Raw genomic sequence first — 6,432 nt, 5'->3', positions numbered from 1 at the left:
ATCTCATAAATTATTGTGATATGTGATATTATTGCGCCCCTTCATTTTTTTAAAACCCCAATTTACAATAACAGAGTGAGAATACAGTATATATTAATAGTTCGAGTTCACCCATTTAAACGCGATAAATATTTACTCTTAAATTCAAAAATACTCTAAGAAATCACAACTAAAAACAATAGGCCAAGCCCTTAAGTAAAAGACAACTATATTAATAGACCCTACTCACCAACGTCATAGAAACACGTGTCGCTGTATCCGGCCGCCATATTGTCCGTCTTTGTTTATCCGTATTCCCAATGGTTTCAATTTGTCGTGCAATTTATAGTGCAATTCATGGAAGCCCCGGTGCTTTCAGACGCTGTAAACTCATTGGATGCATTGCATAAAGGCGTTATGTGGAAAAGCTTCAGTCTATCCATTCGCCAAATCCATATTTGATGCCCAAATCGATATTTTTCGACCTGCTGTCTTCGCCCTCTCTGCCTGACATCTGCTACCCTGATATCTACAACTATCTTGTCCACACAAAATCGGCCTATTCTCACAAAAGTTTGAAAAACTAAGAGCAGCACTCTAAGCAACATTACCCCGTGTGATTTCTAAAATGGCGACAATAAAAAAAAAAAAGTTGGCTGCGATGGCTGACGCTACAAGGATAGGTGGATATTCGACTATTTCTTCAATAAAACATGCAACAACTGTGTCTGTCTCAGTTGCAAAGAGACAGTCGCTGTTTTCAAAGAGTTAGATGTGACGCGATAATATTACCGAATAAGACACGCTGACATGTACGACATTACAGGGAAGATACGCAGCGAGAAATTATAGCAACTAGAAGCTAGTTTAATTTCACAGCAGCAGTATTTCGCAAGAGCCAGAGTGTCAAAAGAGAACGCCACAAAGACAAGATTGTTGAAATTATGAATTAAATAATAATAAAGCAAATGTGACACACAGAAGGGCTTGCTAAAATTTGTTTAAATATATTGTTCTATGTAAACCAGCCAAGGTAGCCCCCCGCATTTTTACCACACCAAATCTGGCCCCCTTTGCAAAAGGGTTGGACACACCTGTTTAACTGATGATCCGTAGACGAGGCCAGCTTCTTTCACTTGGTACCAGCTAAATATTATTCAAAATGTAATGATGGTGGAAGAAATAAGCATCTTGAATTTGAAACTGTATGTTGTCAGCGATTAGCCTTGCACTTATCTTAGTTGTGGTTGTCAGCCCAAATCCCTCTAAATCAGTGCTTCTCAATTATTTTCTGTTACGCCCCCCCCAAGGAAGACGTAAATGTTTCGCGCCCCCCCCCCCAACTCTCTGCCGCCACTGTAAATAGTATCATTCGTCTATATTACTATTATAAGTACGCCTCAGCCTAACATTGTGTCCTTTTTTTTCTATTAAAGAAAAAAAGTAACATAGATCAACTTATAATAAAGTATAACTTTTTTAACATTGTGTTGCTTGTAACAGAAAAGACTTAACGCGCATCAATTTGCCTGAAGTTAAAAAAAAAAAAAAAAAAAAAAAGTCACATCCAAACTAAAAATACACTCAAGGTACATTTTTGACCATTTGATACTGAAAAATAAAATGTAATAAAATCAGTAAATAATAACAAATTCAAATTGATTAGAAACATTTACTCTTCAGGACAACATGCTAAAAAATTTGACCGAAAAACAAAACTGAATAGAAGGGGGGAAAAAAGTCTTTGGACATAAGGAAAGTTTTTATTTTTGCTGATTCACCACAGTGCTCACTGGTTTACTGATATAACACTGACAAAGCGGGACGATTGTGACAATTGGCAATATTCGGCACATTTTCGCTGAAAAACAATCAAGCGGCTTATCAATGAGATTGAGGTCGAATGTCTTTAAGTGGCGTCTTAACTGATTTGGCTTCTCCGCTATAATCATTTTTAGACTCAGTAAACAGTGGTCTTTCCTCATTTCCCACTATATTAAAAGTCAAAGGCAAACGGCCCGAAAAAAGCGCATTCTCGGCGGCCGAGGTAGAACCGTAGGTGAGGGCGGTGGACGTGACGATCCCAAGCCGAAAAACGGCACTTCTCGGCCGGACACGTGAGAACCGAAGAAGACAGTAGGTCGCTGCGTGAGTCCAGCTCTGCATGAGTCTCTTCCGTGTGCTCTTGCTTACTTCAAAAATACTGCACGCACTTTGAAAATGAGAGCGCCACTGCCACCCACGGAGTGGATGTGCAAGTACACTTTATTCTAGTACGGCAAAAAAAATAAAAAAATAAAAGCATGTTCCCCGAGGTCACTCGCGCCCCCCCTGGCATCGCTCTGCGCCCCCCTGGGGGGGCGCGCCCCACCATTTGAGAAGTACTGCTCTAAATATACGTTAAATGCATCTTACCAGATATAAAATGACTACTACATAATCCGTGGTAATCGTTTGGAGCCCGGTTTTCTCGTCGAATTGCAGCAGTCCATCTCGCTCTGCTCTCCGGGTCTCTCGGAATACGGTAAAACTTAAAGTCTCTCCGTCTATCTTCTCTGTTACTACAACCAACCGCCACACACGCCTTCACCATTATGATTATTAATATTAACGAGCAGAAAAACACGCCATAATAGGAGGAATTTACGTAGCGGTAATGCATATACACGACGAGTAGACGGACAACATGGCGCGAATGCCTGGTTGTGACGTCAAGTGACCCTACTCACCAACGTCACAGAATGACGTGTCGCTGTATCCGGCCGCCATATTGTCCGTCTCTGTTTAGCCCTATTCTCAATGGTTTCAATTAGTCATTCAGTTTATAGAGCAATTCATGGAAGCCCCGGTGCTTTAAGACGCTGTAAACTCATTGGATGCGTTGCATAAAAGGCGTTATGTGGAAAAGCTTCAGTCTATCCATTCGCCAGATCCATATTTGATGCCTAAATCGATATCTTTTTTACCCGCTGTCTTCGCCCTCTCTGCCTGACATCTGCTACCCTGATATTTACAACTACCTTGTCCACAGAAACTCAGCATATTCTCACGAAAGTTTGAAAAACTTTTAAGAGCAGCACTCTAACCAACATTACCCCCATGTGACCCAATTTTCTAAAATGGCGACAATCAATAAAAAAAAAGAAAGTTGACTGCGATGGCCGACGCTTGAAGGATAGGTGGATATTGGACTATTTCTTCAATAAAATACGCATCAACTGTGTCTGCCTCATTTGCAAAGAGACAGTCGCTGTTTTCAAAGAGTTCGATGTAACGCGATAATATTACCGAACAAGACACGCTGACATGTACGACAACATTACAGGGAAGATTCGCAGCGAGAAATTATAGCAACTTGAAGCTAGTTTAATTTCACAGCAGCAGTATTTCGCAAGAGCCCGAGTGTGAAAAGAGAACGCCACAAAGACGAGATTGTTTAAATTATGACTTAAATAATAATAAAGCAAATGTGACACACAGAAGGGCTTGCTAAAATTTGTTTAAATATATTGTTCTATGTAAACCAGCCCAGGTGGCCCCCCGCATTTTTACCACACCAAATCTGGCCCCCTTTGCAAAAGGTTTGGACACACCTGTTTAACTGAGGATCCGTAGACGAGGCCAGCTTCTTTCACTTGGTACCAGCTAAATATTATTCAAAATGGAATGATGGTGGAAGAAATAAGCATTTTGAATTTGAAACTGTATGTTGTCGGCGATTAGCCTTGCACTTATCTTAGTTGTGGTTGTCAGCCCAAAACCCTCTAAATATATATTAAATGCATCTTATCAGATATAAAATGACTACTACATAATCTGTGGTAATCATTTGAAGCCCGGTTTTCTCGTCGAATTGCAGCAGTCCATCTCGCTCTCCTCTCCGGGTCTCTCAGAATACGGTACAACTTCAAGTCTCTCCGTCTATCTTCTCATTTATTGCAACCAACCGCCACACACGCCTTCATCATTTTGATTCTTAATGTTAACGAGCAGAAAAACACGCCATAATCGGAGGAATTTACATAGCGGTAATGCGTCAAAACGACGAGTAGACTGACAATATGGCGCGGAGGCGTGGTTGTGACGTCATGTGAGTAGGGTCTATATACCATAATATGAAAAGTACATTTTATGTAGTGAACTGAATAAAAACAAGGCATTAATTGTGAATAAAAATAGACAAGGGCGGTTAGGTACAAGCACGTTTAAGTTCGAAGCAGAGACAAAGGATTTTCAACGGCGGGGGCTGGTACAGGGGCCATGGAAGCTGAGGATCTGTTTTAGTTTTTCCCATCCAAAAACAGCCGTTTCGGTACAAAATTGTATTTTTCTCCATTAGGCATGTGCCGGTTATCGGTTTACCATGGTGTGAAAACATCGCGGTTTCAAAACCACTAAAATTTTCCGTCAGACCGTAGTACGGTATTCGCTACTTTTCATGTGTCAAAAATGCAGCCAGAAGTGGCTTGGTGCGGCAGCGCTCACCCCCTTCCGTTTGTTGCTGTGTGTGAAAGTGACGCTATCGGCTAGACAGCCAGTAAACCCCAAAACAAATACTCCAAACATAAGGCGTACTTTTCTTCAATTTATTGAGCTCTCAAATCATGGTAAGTGGAATATACAAAATGAATACATTTAAAACATTGTACAATTGTATTTTTCCATGTGTGAGTAGCTTCAACAGATTAGCACCATGAAAAGTTCGCCAAAAACAAAACACACATTTTCCTTTCAAATTCAATTTACAAACTAACTAAAAGCTTACAAAGACTAATGTTTGCCTAGGCTTAGGGCTGGGAGAGCAACTTCGTCGAGTGTTACAGCCGCAGAGTGAGAAAACAAGCTTGATTCGCTTGAATGAAGGGGAAAAGTGGATAGCATCAAAGATTGCTAATTGCGAAAGATGCTCTTGTATGGAGGTAGATTTGTGTCTTTATTATTCAATCCAAAAAAAAGTTGCTTCGATCAAATAAAAAGTTGCTTCAATCAAAATATATATTTTCAATCGAAGAAAACGTCACTTCAATCAAAAAAAATGTGTTTGAATGCAAAAATAAATTTGAAACTGAAAAAATATATTTGAAAACTATTTTTCTTTGATTAAATTCTATTTTTTTGATTAAAGTCAAGTTTTTTTTGATTGAAACACCATTTTTGATTGGAGTCATGTAATTTTGCGTTTGGACCACATTTTGGCTAGGACATTTGTGTCTTTATTATTCAATCAAAAAATAAATTGCTTCAAACAAAAAAATATTTTCAAAAGAAAAATCACTTCAATCAAATTTTTTTAAAAAATCAATCGCAGAAAAAAAAGGTTTGAATGTGAAAAAATATTAGAGACTCAGAAATTCGCATTTGAACACTTTATTTTTCATTCAAACTGTTTTCTTTGATTGAAGCAATCCTTTTTGTGTTTGAGCCATATTAGGGGTAGGTCATTTGTGTCAAAATCATTCAATCACAATAAAAGTTGCTTTAATCAAAAAACTTTTTAATCAAAGAACAAAATCATTTGCAAAAACTTTTATTTTTTTAATATATTTTTTATTTGAAATATATTTTTTTGTTTTTATTGAAGTGTCACTTTTTTTGAAAAGCAAAAAGTTTTAAACTCTTTTTTTTCAAAGTGGAAAAAGTTTTGAACACACTTTTTTTTTTTGAAGTGGAAAAAGTTTTGAAGGCACTTTTTTTCGATTCAATCATTTTGACACAAAGATTCAACTTCAACGCTAGTTCCGGTGTGTTTGAGTGGCAGCTGATTACGCCAATGACATAAAAGTATGAAGCAAGCATAATGGCCACCAGGGCTCCATCCAGCCATCGGAGTCTGTTGGAGTCTAAGCCGAATATAGGGCACCGGTACGGGCGTGTGACATCGGCATTTCACCGGAGTACGGTGCCCTGTTGCTTAATGTGATTTAACACGGCGAACTTCACCCGCTGCCCTGACGTGACGGTTGGCAATTGGTTCCAACCGGAGTGTCCGCGACGCTTTTCTTGTGACAGAAATCAACATGGGTTCCAACAATATTAGTGCAGGTGGTGAATAAAGGAAAAAGGTGAGGCTTAGCGTTGAAATGAAGGTGTATATGATAGAAAAATATGAGCGTGGGGTATGTATCCTTAATATGGCTAACAATACGGCCGTAGTCTATGATCTCGTCTGCCAGTCTTTATAAGTTAAGGTGACAATTATTATTGTAGTATTATTGCCAAATAAATCACCAGCTTCGTCCGGTTTTAAATCATTTATTCCATGCAACACAACACGCCTAGTGTCCCCGCAGCAAGTAAAGTGAAAGTAAAAAGGCTTTCTGTCAAGTCAGCCACGCAATGCTTTTAGGTACATCACGCAAGCACATTAGAAGCCAATTTGTTACATTGTTACAGGTATTATTATTTCTACATTTATTCCAATTTGTAGTCATAATTTATTTGTTTTGCCCTGCG

This window comes from Corythoichthys intestinalis, chromosome 13 (assembly GCF_030265065.1).
Source record: "Corythoichthys intestinalis isolate RoL2023-P3 chromosome 13, ASM3026506v1, whole genome shotgun sequence".
NCBI classification, from domain to species: Eukaryota; Metazoa; Chordata; class Actinopteri; order Syngnathiformes; family Syngnathidae; genus Corythoichthys; species Corythoichthys intestinalis.
Note: the sequence above shows the minus strand (reverse complement) of the source record.